Source organism: Bos grunniens, chromosome 11 (genome assembly GCF_055505025.1).
Source record: "Bos grunniens cultivar Pamir isolate PY7600 chromosome 11, Bosgru_T2T1.0, whole genome shotgun sequence".
NCBI lineage: Eukaryota > Metazoa > Chordata > Mammalia > Artiodactyla > Bovidae > Bos > Bos grunniens.
The window spans coordinates 45,811,499-45,831,301 of NC_141175.1; the positions used below are offsets into that span (position 1 = coordinate 45,811,499).

Here is a 19,803-nt window from a genome sequence, read left to right on the forward strand (position 1 = left end):
GTGACTAGTTGGGAAGACTGGACGGCTTCGCAGGTTGCTAAGCGACGAGGCGGGAGAGCGCGCTCATGCTGGAGCCGCTGAAGAGTTCATAAGGGATGCGTGGTGCGGCATCTCTGAGACCGAAAGGACGTAGCGAACGCGTCGCGTCCTCCAGGGTCCTTCTTCTCTAACCAGAGGACCCTAGCTCTCGTAGTGTACCGTGGCGTGGTGAGGGGTTTGCGGGGACGCCTTGTCAGAGGCGGCTGGGGGCTGCGCATCTTCCACACTCAGGAGACAGGTGAGTCCCAGCCCGAGGCTAGACCCTAGGGTCTGGTTTGCGGTTGTACGCCGTCTCGCGTTGCCTTTATGGACCCAGGTACAGCTCTTCTGCTCGCCAGTACCTGTCTCCGCGCACTGTTAGGGAGAAGGTATTGTGGAGGGCCCTGAAGTTCGTGCCATGCCCCTGCTGTAAGATACAGCTTTTTTCAAGATACGTGAAAAATATTGAGCTTCTGCTTTTTGGGAAATGAGCCCGTCCCTTCCTGGTGTGCACAGTCTTTTTCTCTTAAGTCCTCCGGGAATGTTGTTACTTTTGTCCGTTCTATTTTGGAAACTCGATGCTCTTTAAACCATCTTGAGCTTTAAATTATGCGAAAGTGCATAATTGTTTGCAGGTTGTTGCAGTCAACAACCTCTGATTGTTAATTGGGGGTCTCAGCTGGTAAAACAACTTAACGAGGTTTTCGTTTGAAATTAATGCTGCCCAATAAAATTGTGCTCTCTGAAAGCTTGTTGCATGTGGTATTAAGATGTAATGCTCTAGAATAGCATGTGTGTGAAATAAATATCAATATTAGATAACATTGGTTTAACCTCTGATTGCATTGCTAATTAAATGCTAAGAGGTATCTTTCAATTTTACTCTGTTCATTGGTAATTGAATGCAAGTGGTATGTTTCAGTTTTTCTTTCCTCAGTTTTGCAGGGTTTGCTATTATGGAAAAGAAATAGAATCTTACTTTCTAATTTGAGCTATCAATAGTGTTTATCATAGCTTAATGACTCTCTTTCGTAAGTAACTATTCACCTGGTTTTCAGACAACTATTTCCTGGTTTTCTCTGTCATTGGTTGCTCCTTCTCAGTGTTCTTTGCGAATTCTTTTTCCGCCTCTGTCTCTTAACCTTGGAATACCTGTATTCTGTCTGCACTTAATTCCTTAGTGATCTAATTCATGAATTGCTAGTTTGAAAATGCCGCCTCTGTGTCATACATTCTCAAGTTTGTGTCTAGTCCTGAATTCCAGACCCCAGTGTCTGCTGCCTTGTTATTTGTCTTTAGAGAACCTGAGTTTCTAATATGCATCGTTTTCACTATTCTACAATTGTATGTACTGAGCAATTGTATGTAGAAGTAAAACACTACATCCTTTGGTACAGATAATAATAATATGACCTATAATTTCTCCAATTCTAAGATGTTGATTATGGATGGGATTATGAGTTTTCAAATAGTAGAGTAGTGGAGAGTATGGATTGGTTAAATGAAGACTGTTGTAATAAACTGGCCAGGAGAGCATAGAGCAAGAATTTTAGGTGTGGCATTCTGTTAGGACCTGCTGCTGCTGCTAAGTCACGTCAGACGTGTCCGACTCTGTGCGACCCCATTGACGGCAGCCCACCAGGCTCCCCCGTCCCTGAGATTCTCCAGATATTAGTAATACACAGTTGCTGCCTTTTTAGAGCTCCCAGTTTAGCAGGGAACACAGATGTGTAAACCAGTAATGACACCATGGTGTGACCTGGTTAGTAGTAGTTAGGTAGCATGTTAGTCACTCTGGGTTGCCACAGTTTCACAAAAGAGGTGCTGTCTGAATGAGAACAAACAGATGTTCCAGGCAGCGAGGGTAGAGGAGGTAGAACCACATTTGCAGCGTTGCAGGTAGTGTTTTGACATTTAACATCTTGCAAACATGAAGACCTACAAGACCTTCTAGAACTAATACCCAAAAAGGATGTCCTCTTCATTATAAGGGACTGGAATGCAAAAGTAAGAAGTCAAGGAACACCTGGAGTAACAGGCAAATTTGACCTTGGAGTACAAAATGTGAAGCAGGGCAAATGCTAACAGAATTTTTGCCAAGAAAACCCACTGGTCATAACAAACACCCTCTTCCAACAACAGAAGAGAAGACTCTACACATGGACATCACCAGATGATATATACTGAAGTCAGATTGATTATATTCTTTGCAGCCAAAGATGGAGATGCTCTATACAGTCAGCAAAAATAAGACCGGGAGCTGACTGTGGCTCAGATCATGACCTTACTTTATTGCCAAATTCAGACTTAAATTGAAGAACATAGGGAAAACCACTAGACCATTCAGGTATGACCTAAATCTAATCCCTTGTGATTATACAGTGGAAGTGAGAAATGGATTTAAGGGAATAGATCTGATAGAGTGCCTGAAGAAATGTGGATGAAGGCTCGTGACATTATACAGGAGGCAGTGATTAGGACCATCCCCAAGAAAAAGAGATGCAAAAAGGCAAAATGATTGTCTGAGGAGGCCTTACAAATAGCTGAGAAAAGAAGAGAAGCTAAAGGCAAAGGAGAAAAGGAAAGATATATCCATTTGAATGCAGAGTTCCAAAGTATAGCAAGGAGAGATAAGAAAGCCTTCCTCAGTGAACAATGCAAAGAAATAGAGGAAAATAATAGAATGGGAAAGACTAGAGATCTCTTCAGAAGATTAGAGATACCAAAGGAACAATTCATGCAAAGATGAACATAATAAAGGACAGAAACGGTATGGACCTAACAGAAGCAGAAGATATTAAGAAGAGGTGGCAAGAATACACAGAAGAACTATATAAAAAGACCTTTATGACCTAGATAACCATGATGGTGTGATCACTCAGCTAGAGCCAGACATCCTGGAATGCGAAGTCAAGTGGGCCTTAGGAAGCATCACTACAAACAAAGCTAGTGGAGGTGATGGAATTCCATTTGAGCTATTTCAAATCCTAAAAGATGATGCTGTGAAAGTACTGCACTCAATATGCCAGCACATTTGGAAAAATCAGCAGTGACCACAGGACTGGAAAAGGTCAGTCTTCATTCCAATTCCAAAGAAAGGCAATGTCAAGGAATGTTCAAACTACTGCACAGTTGCACTCATTTCACATGCTAGCAAAGTGATGCTCAAAATTCTCCAAGCCAGGCTTCATCAGTTCTTGAACCATTAACCTCCAGTTGTTCAAGCTGGATTTAGAAAGGGCAGAGGAACCAGAGATCAAATAGCAAAAATCTGTTGGATCATCGAAAAAGCAAGAAAGTTCCAGAACAACATCAATTTCTGCTTTATTGACTATGCCAAAGCCTTTGACTGTGTGGGTCATAACAAACTGGAAAATTCTGAAAGAGATGGAAATACCTGACCTGCCTCTTGAGAAACCTGTATGCAGGTCAGGAAGCGACAGTTAGAACTGGACATGGAACAACAGACTGGTTCCAAATAGGAAAAGGAGGACGTCAAGGCTGTATATTGTCACCCTGCTTATTTAACTTATATGCAGACTACATCATGTGAAGTGCCAGGCTGGATGAAGCACAAGCCAGAGTCAAGATTGCCAGGAGAGATATCAATAACCTCAGATATGCAGATGACACCACCCTTATGGCAGAAAGCAAAGAAGAACTAAAGAGCCTGTTGATGAAAGTGAAAGAGGAGAGTGAAAAAGTTGGCTTAAACCTCAACATTCAGAAAGCTAAGAACATGGCATCTGGTCCCATCACTCATGGCAAATAGATGGGGAAACAATGGAAACAGTGCAAGACTTTATTTTGGGGGGCTCCAAAATCACTGCAGAAGGTGATTCCAGTCATGAAACTAAAAGATGCTTGCTCCTTTGAAGAAAAGCTATGACCAACCTAGACATTATATTAAAAAACAGACATTACTTTGCCAACAAAGGTACGTCTAGTGAAAGCTATGGTTTTTCCAGTAGTCATGTATGGATGTGAGAATTGGACTATAAAGAAAGCTGAGCGCTGAAGAATTGATGCTTTTGAACTGTGGTGTTGGAGAAGACTCTTGAGAGTCCCTCGGATTGCAAGGAGATCCAACCAGTTCATCCTAAAGGAGATCAGTCCTGAATATTCATTGGAAGGACTGATGTTGAAGCTGCAACTCCAGTACTTTGGCCACCTGATGCGAAGAGCTGAACCATTGGAAAAGACCCTGATGCTGGACAAGATTGAAGGCAGGAGGAGAAGGGGATGACAGAGGATGAGGTGGTTGGATGGCATCACTGACTTGATGGACATGAATTTGAGCAAGCTCCAGCAGATGGTGATGGACAGGGAAACTGGGCGTGCTGCAGTCCATGGGGTCACAAAGAGTCGGACATGACTGAGCGACTGAACTGACTGAAACATACGTGTGTTAAGGCTCTATTTTTAACAAACTAAGCCTGGAATTTTGTTGTTATTTGGCTATTACATTCAAATTAATTAAAAATTAAATAAAATTAGTGCCCAAGCATTCCCTTTTCTCTGTATCCTCACCAACACTTGTTATTTGTTGTTTTGTTGATAATAACCATTGGGACAGATGTGAATTTGTATCCCATTGTGGTTTCGATTTGTGTTTCCTTGATAATTAAGCATCTTTTCATGTGTCTTTTGGCCATCTGTTCATCTTCTTTGGAAAAATTTCAATTCAAGTCCTCTGTCCATTTTTTAATTGAGTTGTTTGCATTTTTTAAGTTGTATGAGTTTTTATATATTTTGGATATTAACTCCTTATTGGAAATATATTTGCAAATATCTTCTCACTTTTGGTAGGCTGCTGTTTTGTATTTTTGATGGTTTCCTTTGCTGTGCAAAAGCTTTTCAGTTGATGTAGTCTCATTTGTTTATTTTTCTTTTGTTTCCCTTGCATGAGGGGACTCAACCAAAAAATATTGCTAAGCTGTCTTGGTGGGATTGTAAATAGATGCAGTCCCTATGGAAAACAGCTTTGAGATTCTTTAAAAAATAAAAGTAGAGCTGCCATATGATCCAGCAGTTTCACTTCTGGGTGTTCACCTAAAGAAAACAGAAAAACCAATTCAAAAAGACACATGCCCTCCAATGTTCATTGCAGCATAATTTACAGTAGCCAAGGTATGAAAGCAACCTAACTATCCAGTGCAGACTAATGGGAAAAGAAAATGTGATATATGAATAATACTTAGCCATAAAAAAGATAAATCTTGACAATTCTGTCAATATGAATTGATCTAGAGAGTATTATACTCAGTCCATAAGTCAGAGAAGGACAAATACCCCATGCTGTCACTTATATATGGAATCTAAACAGCAAAACAAAACAGCGAGAGAACAAACAGGTAGTTTCCAAAAGGGAGGGGATAAACAGGTGGATAAAATAGGTGTAGGGGATTAAAATGTGCAGATCTCTAGTTATATAATAGGTAAACCATGGGATGTAATACAGAACATTAAGAATATTGTCAGTAATACTGTAATACCTTTGTATGGAGACAGATGTTTACTAGGCTCATCATGATCATTCCACAAGGTATGCAAATATCAGGTCACTATGTAGTACACCTGAAACTAACATAATATCGTTTGTCAACTATATGTGAATGTAAAATTAATTTAAAAACTATTTCTCAGTCCACCAGGTATATTTCAAGTGCTCAGTAGCCACAGGTGACAGAATAGTATACGTTTTTGTTATCACCCAAAGTTCTATGGCATGGCTTCCAAAACTTAGTGGATTAGCAAGGCATCTTCTAGAGCAGGAGCAGCTGTAGCATATCTTTGTGGAGGCATTTCTTCTGCCCATGTGTATACCCTATGGAGGACATCACTGTCAGTGATTCTAACTACACAGTAGGAGTCCTGTGTGAGGCAAGAGAGAAACCTAGTTCTTGTTTTAATCATTGCTGATTTTTCTGGAAAAATTCATAATTAACAGTTGTGTGCAAAGTTTACAAACAATGCATTGTCCTAGGTCATGAGTGAAACCTAGCACGTGCAAGGTGGCATCATCAGGAGGGGATAGGAAAGCATAGTCATTGCCTGAGTGACACAGATGATATCTGTCTTCTGCTCTCTACTGTTCTGGAACACCTATTATAGGGAAAGAGCAAATTAGCCAATGGTGGTATTCAGGCTCTCTCTCTCTCTCCACATTTTGTAAATAATGGTTATGTAACAGCTGAGATCACTTAGAGCACTGTGCACGCGCCTTACAAGGTACTCGCTTGGCCATGGGCTTCTTTTGTTCTGTAAGCATGCATAAGCTCCATCTGGAAAGCTCTTGTGGACTCCATTATGGTTATGTTAAGTCTGCTTCTGTGTCAGCCAGGAGAAAAGTTTAGGTTATGACTGCTGCTGCAACTGCTGTGTCAGCCAGGAGAGAATAAGCATGTCTGCAGAACTACAGCTCCTCGCTTCTTCTTCCAGCCTCTTAGCTCATGCCTTGCCTACTGTGGGTTCAGCAAACAGTGTGCACAGTGAGGTACAGCAAAACACCTATGTCCCGTCGCATTCTAAGTAGATAGAAGAGCACGTGCCACTTGGTTCACACCCTGCCGATAATGAAGGTTAAGGGAGAAAGGAACTCACTTGGGGTGTTTGTACGTTTTAATGTGTGCAACAGGTGCATGTTCATATGTGCTTTTTATGAATCATGATATTTATTTACATAGTATATGTGCTCTCTATTATGTTATCTCTATTATGAGTTCTTTTTACATGTATAGCTGGTTTTATACTTTATAATATTTTCAGTTTGGATTAAACAAAAATGCTTTTTGAAGTCAAATTTTGTGATTTTTGTCATTCCTCATGAAGGAGAGAGAGAGATGTCACTGGGGAATAGCATAAGTGTGCTTTAAATGTATTGGTGGAGTATTAATTTTACTGTTTGTCCAATTCAGTACTCAGCTTCAGTCAGTCAGCTACTCAGCTTAACAAAGAATATTACCAACTCCTTCCTGGAGATAATGTGTTGACACACATATACTCACTCTTGTGGGTACAGATGTATTTTACAATCATAAAAGTCATAAGTTATTCAATAATAATAAAAATAATAAATCAATATTTTCTCTTATCCCCTACTAACTAGAGATTATGAAAACATGTCTTATATCACTGCTAATGACTTTACATGTAAAAAATCCTGCTATATGAGCACAAGCATAATTACATTTTCTCATAAATATGTCCAAAATAGATATTTAATAATTATGCTCATTGTTAAAAAAAATTAAGATGTATGAAGAGACTCTAAATGGATCAATTTATGATTAATAAGGGGTGTTGAAGAGTGGGTGAGAGCTAGATTTTGGAGAATAAGTATAAGTGTGGGGGGGGAAGCAATTGAATATGAAGAACTAACATTGAAGTGAAGGTTAAAGAGGAGGAAAAAAGATCTCAGCAAAGATATTCATTTGCATTATACACCTTTACTTTAGCCAGTTTACTTGCTGTTGCTCAAACAAGCAACGAACAAGTCCTACAGTATTCTGCCTCCACCTTTAGTGTGCTTTTTCTCACCTGGACTCTCAGACTCTATTTCTGCCTGTTAAAATCCATTCTGCCAGGCTCTCTCCAAATGCTTTGGTGTATATGAAGCTTTCCCACCACCCCCACCACTTAAAATCTATTACAAAAATTTGCAAACATAAGCAAAATGAAAAGACTGTAATTTTTCAGTCCATCATGCAGCTTTAATAATTATTAACATTTTGCCCATCTTTGAAAATATGTCTCCCTGTTTCCTCTCTCCCCCAACATTTTCAAACATGCAGAAAAGCTGTACAGTGAATATCCTTGACAGTATTCTGAGTTCAGTCAGGAGAGAGACCTATACTGGTTATTTGAAAATTTAATATGATGAATTGTTAACCAGAACAAGGAGAGGTGGTTAACTATTAAAAGAGGTTAAAGAGCTCATACTTTAAAGGTCCCAGAAGTAGCAGTTGCAAAAGAACAGCTCTTACTACTTGGACAAGGAAGAAAGACTGAGAGAGAGTCCTTCTTCCCAGAGCTTGGATGGAATCCTCTTCAAAAAGGGCATACCTGCCATAGCAAGAATACACAGAAGAACTATACAAAAAAGATCTTCATGACCAACATAATCATGATGGTGTGATCAGTCACCTAGAGCCAGACAACTGGAATGTGAAGTCAAGTCGACCTTAGAAAGCATCACTATGAACAAAGCTAGTGGAGGTGACGGAATTACAGTGGAGCTATTTCAAATCCTGAAAGATGATGCTGTGAAAGTGCTGCACTCAATATGCCAGCAAATTTGGAAAACTCAGCAGTGGCCACAGGACTGGAAAAGGTCAGTTTTCATTCCAATCCCAAAGAAAGGCAATGCCAAAGAATGTTCAAACTACCACACAATTGCACTCATTTCACACACTAGTAAAGTAATGCTCAAAATTCTCCAAGCCAGGCTTCAGCAATACATGAACTGTGGACTTCCAGATGTTTAAGATGGTTTTAGAAAAGGCAGAGGAACCAGAGATCAAGTTGCCAACATCCGCTGGATCATCGAAAAAGCAAGAGAGTTCCAGAAAAACATGTATTTAGGCTTTACTGACTATGCCAAAGCCTTTGACTGTGTGGATCACAATAACTGTGGAACATTCTGAGAGAGATGGGAATACCAGACCACCTGACCTGCCTCTTGGGAAACCTATATGCAGGTCAGGAAGCAACAGTTAGAACTGGATATGGAACAACAGACTAGTTCCAAATAGGAAAAGGAGGACGTCAAGGCTGTATATTGTCACCCTGCTTATTTAACGTATATGCAGAGTACATCATGAGAAATGCTGGGCTGGAAGAAGCACAAGCTGGAATCAAGACTGCCGGGAGAAATATCAATAACCTCAGATATGCAGATGACACCACCCTTATGGCAGAAAGTGAAGAACTAAAGAGCCTCTCAATGAAAGTGAAAGAGGAGAGTGAAAAAATTGGCTTAAAGCTCAACATTCAGAAAACGAAGATCATGACATCTGGTCCCATCACTTCATGGGAAATAGATGGGGAAATGTGGAAACAGTGTCAGACTTTATTTTTTTGGGCTCCAAAGTCACGGCAGATGGTGACTGCAGCCATGAAATTAAAAGACGCTTACTCCTTGGAAGAAAAGTTATGACGAACCTAGATAGCATATTAAAAAAGCAGAGACATTACTTTGCCAACAAAGGTCCGTCTCATTAAGGCTATGGTTTTTCCAGTAGTGATGTATGGATGTGTGAGTTGGACTGTGAGGAAAGCTGAGCGCCGAAGAATTGATGCTTTTGAACTGTGGTGTTGGAGAAGACTCTTGAGAGTCCCTTGGACTGCAAGGAGATCCAACCAGTCCATTCTGAAGGACATCAGCCCTGGGATTTCTTTGGAAGGAATGAAGCTAAAGCTGAAACTCCAGTACTATGGCCACCTCATGCGAAGAGTTGACTCATTGGAAAAGACTCTGATGCTGGGAAGGATTGGGGGCAGGAGGAGAAGGGGACGACAGAGGATGAGATGGCTGGATGGCATCACCTACTTGATGGATGTCAGTTTGATTGAACTCTGGCAGTTGGTGATGGACAGGGAGACCTGGCGTGCTGCGATTCATGGGGTCTCAAAGAGTTGGACACGATTGAGCGCCTGAACTAAACTGAACTGAACCATGGCTACAGAACCTGAGGCCACAGCTGGAACCTGTCTCCTCATCAGTGCTTTTGGGCCTTCACTCTAATTAATAATAATAGAGAACCAGAATCCAGAAGGGAAGTATTTCTCTGCTGCTAGGTGGCATAGTGGCAAAGAATCCACCTGCCAGTACAGGAGACTCAAGAGACACAGGTTCGATTCCTAGGTTGGGAAGATCCCCTGGAGAAGGGCATGGCTATCCACTCCAGTATTCTTGCCTGGAGAATTCTATGGACAGAGGAGCCTGGCAGGCTATAGACCATGGGATTGCAGAGAGTCAGCATGACTGAGCGACTTTCACTTTCAAAGCAAATATAGTAATGTGAGAAAATATCATATAGTAAAATTTTAATTGTAGAATTTTGGTGGTGTTTACTGTATATTAGTTATAATTTTTTTGGCTGCATCTGGTCTTAGTTGCAAGACATGGAATCCTCATTGCATCATACGGGATCTTTTGTTGTGTTGCATGGACTCTAGTTGTAGCCTGTGGGCTTAGTTACTCTGAGGAATGTGAGACCTTAGTCCCCATCCAAGGATTGAACCTGTGTCTCCTGCATTGTGAGGTGAATTCTTAACCATTGAACCACCAGGGAAGTCCCTGTAGCTTCCTTTCAGCTTTTCTGTATCGGTTATTAGACTGATATTTCCTCGAGTTCAGAGACTGTGTCTTATACATCTGTAAATGCCTCATGGAACACAACATGATACCTTTCTCACAATAGGAACAAAAAAAATGCCTTTAAAATTGCCATTGTGGAGTTGGAAGACTAATCTTGGCTTAAAGAACCTAAACCCTCCAAACTTTTCCTGCTAAACAGAAATTTTGTAAATGCAAATAATATTGGAAAATATTTGGAAGAAGTTGTGAAATACTGAGAATATCAGAAATTTCCCAGATGTATTTTGATAATTTAGTAAAAATTTATTATCATGTTTTGATAAATAGCTTATTGTTAATTTGTTTAGCAAATCATTCAGCTAAATTATCAGACTTAAGCTATAGGTAGAATTAAGGCTAGTTTAGATGATAAAATGTATACTTAAAATGATCTTTTGTTCCAGTATAATGTATTTATTATCTAGCATGCTTGGTTTGCTTGGAGAGTATGGTTGGCTCCATACTCCATACAACAAATGAGAAATAAATCGAGTCCCACAGAATGGGCATATATTATGCTTACTTGTTTAATAACCTTTCTGTAGACCTTAGAATTTTTAATAATGATAATGTTTAATCTTTATAATATTTTTGATAATTCAGTACATTGTCTCAAATCATAATTATGGGCATTTACTAGCATTATAATTACATAATTTTTCCCAGTAAAAGGAATAATACAGACTTCATCACACCTGGTCTTCATTTGGATCCTACAGTTTAAGGCTGCCATTTTTTGTTTATTTCTGATAATATAACAAATGATACAATAGGCTACAAAGGTATGGCTTAAATAGTTGATCCAAGTTTTCTGACAAGTATCTCAATATTCAGGTCTGTTATGACTTACTTCCCAACAGTGACCAGGCTAGTACAACATAATTTGCAAATATATATTTATATTTATATATTAGTTAAAATGATAATTTCTAATATTTTGGGTATAATTTCTTTTGCGTTTTATTTGACATTGCTTCATTTAGTTACTTTTTCCCCTTTTTAAAAAAAATTATCAAAGATTATAATTGTACAATATTGAGAAGAATAGAACAAAATACAATATTGGAGGATAATTGCTCTGCAATATTGTGTTGGGCTCAACACAGATCAGCCACAGGTATACATATGTCCTCTCCCTCCTGAACCCCCTCCCTTCTCTCTCCCCAGTCCGCCTCTTTAGGTTGTCAGAGAACACTGGTTTGAGCTCCCTGTTTCACATAGCAAATCCTCATTTGCTATTTGTTTTACATGTGGTAATGTATGTGTTTCCATGCTATCTCTCTGTTTGTCCCATGCTCTCCTTCCCTCATTGTGTCCACAAGCCTGTTCTGTATGTCTGTCTCCATTGCTGCCCTGCAGATAAGTTAATCAGTACCATCTTTCTAGATTTCATACACGTTATACACAGTTTTGTGTTTCCCTTTCTGATTTACTTCACTTTGGATAATGGGCTCCAGGTTCATTCACCTCATTAGGACTGACTCGAATGTGTGCCTTTTTTATGCCCGAGTAATATTCCATTGCATATATGTACCACAGTTTCTGTATCTCTTCATCTGTTCATGGACATCTAGGTTGCTTCCATGTTCTAGATACTGTAAAAAGTGCTGCAACAAACATTAGGGTACATGTGTCTCTTAACAGTTTTCTCAGGGTATGTGCCTAGTCACCACTATAGGCACATTGTGGATTGTTGGGTCATATGGCAGTTGTATTCCTAGTTTTTTAAACAATCACCATACTACTCTCCATAGTGGCTGTATCAATTTACATTCCCACCAACAGTGCAAGAGGGTTTCTTTTTCTCTGCATTCTCTCCAGAATTTATTTGTTTGTAGATTTTTTAATGATGACAATTCTGACTGGTTATAACTTCATTGTAGTTTTGATTTGCATTTCTCTGATAATGAGCAGTGTTGAGCATCTTTTTATTTGTTGGCCATCTGTATGTTTTCTTTGGAGATATGTCTGTTTAGGTCTTCTGCCTGTTTTTTTATTGTGTTATTTGTTTTTCTGGTATTGAGTTGCATGAGCTGCTTGTATATTTTGTAAATTAATCCTTTGTCAGTTGTTTTGTTTGCAGTTATTTTCTCCCATTCTGAGGGTTGTTCTTTAGTCTTGTTTCTGTCCTTTGCTGTGCAAAAGGAAAGTTTAATTTTAATTAAATTTTAAGTTTAATTAAGTCCCATTTGTTTACTTTTGTTTTTATTTTCTTTATTCTAAGAGGTGGGTCAAAGAGGATCTTGCTGTGATGTATGTCAAAGAGTGTACTGCCTGTGTAGTTTCTGGCCTTACACTTAAATCTAATCCATTTTGAATTTATTTTTGTGTATGGTGTTAGAAAGTGTTCTAGTTTCATTCTTTTACATTTAACAGTCCAGTTTTCCCAGTACCACTTATGAAGAGGCTGTCTTTTCTGTATTGTATATCCTTGGCTCCTTTGTCAAAGAGAAGGTGCCCATACATGCATGGGTTTATCTCCGTGTTTTCTATCTTGTTCCATTGGTCTGTATTTCTGTTTTTGTTCTAATACGACAGAGTTGTAATGACTGTGGCTTTGTAGTATAGTCTGAAGTTAGGAAGGTTGACTACTCCAACTTATTTCTTCTCAGGAATCTTTTGTGTTTTCATACAAATTGTGAAATTTTTTGTTCTAGTTCTGTAAAAAATACCATTGGTAGTTTGACAGGGATTGCATTGACTTTCTAGGTTCCTTTAGGTAGTATAGTCATTTTTATGGTATTGATTCTTCCAATCCAAGAACATGGTGTGTCTCTCTGTCTGTTTGTGTCATCCTTGATTTCTGTCATCAGTTTCTTACAGTTTTCTATATCAGCTCTTTTGTCTTTTTAGGTAGGTTTATCCCTGGGTATTTTATTATTTTTGTTGCAGTGGTGAATGGGATTCCTTCCTTGACTTCTCTTTCTGATTTTTCATTGTTAGCATATAGGAATACAAGGGATATCCTGTGTTACTTTATATCCTGCAACTTTACTGTATTCATTGATTGTAGTAAAATTAGCTCTAGTAATTTTCTGGTGGAATCTTTAGGGTTTTCTGTGTATAGTATCATGTCATCTGCAGATAGAGTTTTGCTTCTTCTTTTCTGATCTGAATTCCTTGTGTTTCTTTTTCTTCTCTGGTTGCTGTGGCTAGGACCACCAAAACTATGTTGAATAACAGTGGCAAGAGTGAACTCCCTTGTCTTGTCCCTGTTCTTAGAGGAAATGCTTTCAGTTTTTCACCATTGAGAATAATGTTTCTGTGGGTTTGTTGTATGTGACCTTTATTATATTGAACTTTTATATGTTGTTCCTTCTATGCCTACTTTCTAGAGAGTTTTTATCATAAATGGGTGTTGAATTTTGTCAAAACCTTTTTCTGCATCTGTTGAGATGATCATGTGGTTTTTAATCTTTGAGTTGATATATGGTGTATCACATTGATTTGCATATATTGAAGAATCTTTGCATCCCTGGGACAAAACCATTTGATCATGGTATATGATCCTTTTATTGTGCTGTTGGCTTCTGTTTGCTAGAATTTTGTTGAAGATTTTTGCATCTGTGTTCATTGGTGATATTGGCCTGTAATTTTCTCTTTTTGTGGTATCTTTGTCTGGTTTTGGTATCAGGGTGATGGTGGCTTCATAGAATGAGTTTGGGAGTTTTCCTTTGCAATTTTCTGAAAGAGTTTGAGCAGTATAGATGTTAGCTCTTGTCTAAACTTTTGGTAGAATTTGCCTGTGAGGCCATCTGGCTCTGGGCTTTTGTTTGTTGGAAGATTTTTTATTATAGTTTCAATTTTGGTGCTTGTGATTGGTCTGTTCATGCCTTCTATTTCTTCTTGGTTCATTTTTGGAAGGTTGTACTTTTCTAAGACAGACCTTAGAATTTATGTTGCAAAGTGCTCATTGTTAAGATAGGAAGTTGCAAACTGTCCCCAAAAGATGGGATTCACTGAGTAAGGATGGCTCTCTACAACACTGCTTCTACATCTAAGGCCTTTGTTCCTTTTTAGCTGGACATTTTAGTGCCTTAGTTCCCAAGCCTAGTTTTATAATAACTCTCCCATACTTTGCCAAGTTTAAAGAATTGTGACGCATAAGGAATTTACTTACTTATATGTTCAATTTAATATATAGAACCTGGAAATGAATCAAGTTTTCATGACTTACAGCTGAGATTTGTCATGTGATGTCTTCCTTCAACTATTTCCTATAAGAAGGACTCAAAATTAATGTGGGTGTTATTTTTCTAGGCCGTCATAAATTTAATCATATTGTTTTGCATTTAACAGAAAGCATATATATATATGTGTATACATATACACATAGTGAATATATATATGTACTATTACATATATAAAATTTAACCCTAAGGTAGAGTGAGTGATTACCATCATCATTTTACAAGTTAAGAAACTCAGTTCAGAGGTTGTGACTTGTCTGAGGGCTTCTTGCTAAGAAAACTAAGAAAACTAAGATCTTATATTAAAAACAGAAAACAAAACACCTCCATATTCCCTCACACATTTAAAAATTAACATCTAAAATATACCATGTTTATATAGCTGTAAAGGTTATAATTTCCTTTACAATATATTATAAATGATTTTTAAACTAAATTGTTAATATTGTTCTTCAAAAAGTATATAGTGGAATCTAAATATTCTTCTAGAATCATCCATTTTAAAAATAGGTAAATCTCTCTTTGACAGTCAAAAGTTGAGGTTTCTATACATCCTTAATCTCAAACTTCCAGTACATTCTTCTGACATAATTGTATCTTACTTTATTATATTTTAATGCTAAAATGTCTATTCATGATCATTGTCATCATACTTCTTCAGCAAAACTGTGACTGTAAATTGAAACTAAGTTTTTTTAATCTGCCACTGATGGCTGTAAGTCAATTTATCAAAGCAAATGTTACAAATTTAGATAATTATTAAATATTAAAAGTAAACTTTTAATGGAAATGTATCTCTTAATGGATGGGACCTTTTCTGCTCTCATTAGTTTTTGTACCTGTGGAGGAGTATTAGGTAGAATGAAACTAGATTTAGTTTCAGATTTATTTGTATTTTCCAGAATTACCGATGTAAGTGCTTAGAAACCATCTTCAGATAAATAAGAAGATGGGGGTTCTTTGGACTTTTTCCATGTCATTTGCAGCACAAAATAACATGGTAGCTTATCATGAGAAGTTACTTTCAGTGATCTGTTAACCAGTTAACTCATTCAGGCTGTTCTTCAGTTCAGCTAAAAGCAAACAATTGAAAACCACCTGACTTATAAAAGAATTTACTACCCATCACTTTCACTTTTCACTTTCCTGCATTGGAGAAGGAAATGGCAACCCACTCCAGTGTTCTTGCCTGGAGAATCCCAGGGATGGGGGAGCCTGGTGGGCTGCCATCTATGGGGTCGCACAGAATCGGACACGACTGAAGTGACTTAGTAGTAGTAGTAGTAGTCTTTCAAAGCTTTACTAAGATTTTTGCCTTTTATTTAGGGTTACTTCAAGTCAATATGCTATGCAAGTGTTAGGAAAAATTACAATATTATTTCAGTATCCCCTTTCCAAAACAGTATTTTAAATCAAATGGTTTTATATTGTCACCTCTTTTATATATATATTTGTCATCATCTTGAGGTGGCTTATTTGCTGATTGAATTTTCTGTTTTGGATAAAATGCTGCTGTATAGTCTAATTGTGAAACCAGTCAGTCAAATAAGACTGACTTGGTTTTCAGAAAAAGTATGGTTTCATTTTAAATTATTGCAGTGACATTAAATTTTGAGGAATATTGTAAAAAAAAACTGAGAAATATAGAATGTATTTGAAAGAGAGATTACTAAAAGTTAAGGTTAGAAAGGTGCAGTGATAATAAAGTGTAAATGTTTAAAATCACATGAATCATGATAATGCTATTTCTCATTGCTTAATTTATATTAAAGTGGCGCAAAGTGGGCTTAAAATGATGTTATTTATAAAGTTAGGAGTATGATAAAAGGAATGGTATTCCTTCAGTGAACTTCTTACACTTCACAAACTTTTGTGTGTATGTATTTAATAAAGGAAGAAAGTGACTTGCTGCAAGTGAGTTGGTCTGACAGTTAGATGATTTTACATTTGTCAGTAGAAAGTAGAAAGTAACATTTTCTGAGATCAGTCTTGACCATAATTGGAATAAATATTTCATTATGTAATTTGCTGGAAGAGTGTGGCTTACATTAAATTCTTTACTAAACATTGGGCTTACAAGTGCCTGAATGGCTCCTGTGGGACAGCATACAGCAGCTGCCTCTGGCTCCCCCTCTCTTTCTGAGGAGCAAATGAGATCTCCTTTTCTCATATAGAGTAGGTATGCATTATTCCCCAAATATAGTTTCTCAGAGTATTAACTTTCACCTTGAACCCTTATTTAAAATTTCTGTAATTCCACTAAATGAATTCTTCTACTAGCTGCTAAGAGAAAAATATTTTCCCCTGTTGTTGTTCTTAAAATCTCATAATTTCTGTCCTTGATTTACAGTGAATTTACAAGGAAGAACTTTTGTAAGCAGAATTCTCGTCACAGTCTTTTAGCAGGATAGGACATCGCCATACTCCAGTAAGGCTACAAACATGTGTGCCCCTCCGCCAGCCCAGATACACAGTCGTAGTCCCCTGTCTGGTGGGTCACAGGCCTTACTGTCTTTAGAGTTGGTTCCCCTTGTTAATCAGGTTTCCCTGGTGGCTCAGATGGTAAAGAATCTGCCTGCAATGTGGGAGACCTGAATTTGATCCCTGGGTCGAGAAGATCCTCTGGAGAAGGCAATGGCAACCCACTCCATTATTCTTGCCTGGAGAATCCCATGGACAGAGGAGCCTGGAGGGCTACACTTCATGGGGTCGCAAAGAGTAGGACAGGACTGAGCAAGTAACACTTTCACTTTCCTTTTCTCATTGTTAATCGGATGAAGGAATGCGTCAATGATGAACATTTCACAGGTAATATATGTTGGAAGAGAGAAATAGGTGGAAGTATCAGCACATTTCCAGTTATACTAATAATAAGGTTGTCTGTCTTCTCTGCCTTCTTGGAGAGCCATCTCTAGTAATAACTAATGTCAAGTAGCATAATTTGCCATTGCAGTTTCATTGTGAGTTTGCATCTCCAGGTGGTTTCTGAATTCGTTGTAAGCATTCATTTTGTTGAAGCAGCAAACAATAGAGCATTGAACTGTTAGGCTGGATTTGGAGATGTTCTTAGCATTTTTTTCCCCAGCTTAGCATTTTTTAGGTAATGTTTAATTCAAATTAGAGAAAATACTTGAAATACCATTCTAACAACTTCCAGCAGAGCTATTAAAGGAGTGTTAAGTTTTAGATCCCTAAACTTGAATGTTGGCTCTTTATACTGCAGGTATTTTGGAACTTAGAAGATTTTATACTTTTACTCTATGAAGTTACTTAATCTCCTGTTAATTTTATCTATAGTGTATATAAAAGTTGTATGCATCTAGATAAAAATAATTCATTTTAATGTTTTCCTTAATGAAATACAGTTAAGCTTTAAGGCTTTTTTGTGTAACAGGTTTGTAATCTGATTCCCTTTAATTGAAACTAGCAAAGTAATACTTGGAGACTGTTGGCTTAGGTATCTACTCAAGTAGCAATATGAGCTTTACATAGCATGGGTGTAGTGGTGACTCAGAGGTAAAGAATCAGCCTGCAATGCAGGAGACATAGGTTCAATCCCCAGAGAAGGAAATGGCAACCTGCTCCAGTATTCTTGCCTGGAAAATTCCATGGACAGAGGAGCCCATTAGGCTGCAAAGAGTTGGACACGATTGAGTGTGTGCACACCGCCCTGCACCAAACATGGGTGTAGAAATATCTCTTAGAGACCCTGCTTTCAGCTCTGTAAGGTATATATCCAGTAGTAGAATTCCTGGATTATATGGTAACTCTACTTTTAATTTTTTGAGGAACTGCCATATTTCCATTAGCAGCTGCACCGTTTTACATTCCCATCAACATTGCACAGGTTCTGATTTTCAGTATCCTTGCCAACACTTTTTTTTTCTGTTTTTTGTAGTACCCATTCTAATAGCTATGGAGTGGTATCTCCTTGTAGTTTTGATTAGCATTTTCTTAATGATTAGTGGTTTGAATATCTTTTCATGTGCCTATTGGCCACTCCTATATCTTCTTTAGAGAAATGTCTACTAAAATCCTTTGCCCATTTTTAAAAATCTGATTGTTTGGTTTTTCTGATGTTGAGTTTTAGAACTTCTCTATATATTCTCTATCTTAATACCTTATCAGGCATATGGTTTGTGAATATTTTCTCTAATTGTGTGGGTTGCCTTTTTACTCTGTAGATCTCTGGACAGTTAGCCTGTTTTCTTTCTTTTTTTTTTTTTAAGGTGTAGTATTTTAAATAACTGTTTCAGGTAATATTCATCTTTGATACTAAGTTAAAACTATACAAGTGGTAGTTTCTCAAAGGTTATTTGCAAAGTGTAACCGGAAAAAATATCATTGAATATTTCCTATTCTGTTACATTAAAATCCATAGGCCTGTCTTGCACACTGAATGGATCATGTATTAATGGATGATTTTTTTTAAGTAATGCGTTATTTTACTAAGGATAGTGTCCTTTGATGCCCCAAATTTAAAATTTTTCATTAACTTCAAGTTCTCTGTTTTCTGTGCCATTGCTATCATATCAAAGAAATTGTTGCCAGGTCCAATGTGGTGAAGCTTTTGTCCCTGTATTTTTTCTAAGACTTTTATTGTTTTAGGTCTCTTAGGTTTAAGTCCTTAATCCATTCTGAGTTAATTTTTATATATGGTTTTAAGTAAGGGTCCAACTTCATTCTTTTGCCCATAAATACCATGTTTCGCCAGAACCATTTGTTAAAAGGACTTGTCCTTTTCCCCACTGAATGGTCTTGGCACATTTGTCAAAAATTTGACATTATATGTGACAGTTTATTTCTGGGCTTTCTATTCTATTCTGTTGGTTTATATAGCTGTTTTTATGCCAGTGCTGCACTGTTTGAATTATTCTAGCTTGGTAATAAGTTTTGAGATTAAGAACTGTCAGGGGAGTGTGTAATTTCATTGGTTCTGTCTCATCACAGCAAAAATTTGAAGCGACAGATGTTAAAGCCCTTGGCGCATCACAGCTCTCGGACAGTGTTACAGCTCCGTGTTACAACTCTGTTTTATTTAAAAAATAAAGGAAAATACATCCTCAAGGCATGAGTGCCTGCGGACCCAAAAGACTGCAAGGAGGAGAGAGAGAGAGGGAGAGGGGGAGAGGGAGGGAGAGGGAGAGAGGGAGGGAGGGAGGGGGAGAGGGAGGGGGAGAGAGAGGGGGAGAGAGAGGGGGAGAGAGAGAGTGAGTCACTGGGTCATGCCCTCGA

At 38.0% G+C, this 19,803-nt stretch overlaps 1 protein-coding gene across 19 annotated transcripts in view; it reads left to right on the forward strand.

Moving 5' to 3' along the window:
- The window catches only part of WDPCP (WD repeat containing planar cell polarity effector), a 516,387-nt gene that overhangs the window by 130,186 nt on the left and 366,398 nt on the right, over positions 1–19,803 (forward strand). For 17 of the 19 annotated variants that reach the window (XR_015136725.1, XR_015136727.1, XR_015136726.1 and 14 more), the window contains exon 1: positions 66–277. The exons of the other annotated variants lie outside the window; for them this stretch is intronic. The gene's annotated coding sequence lies outside the window, so the exon portion shown is untranslated. Of the gene's footprint in view, positions 1–65; positions 278–19,803 lie in introns of those variants that run through there. 19 annotated transcript variants of the gene reach the window in all.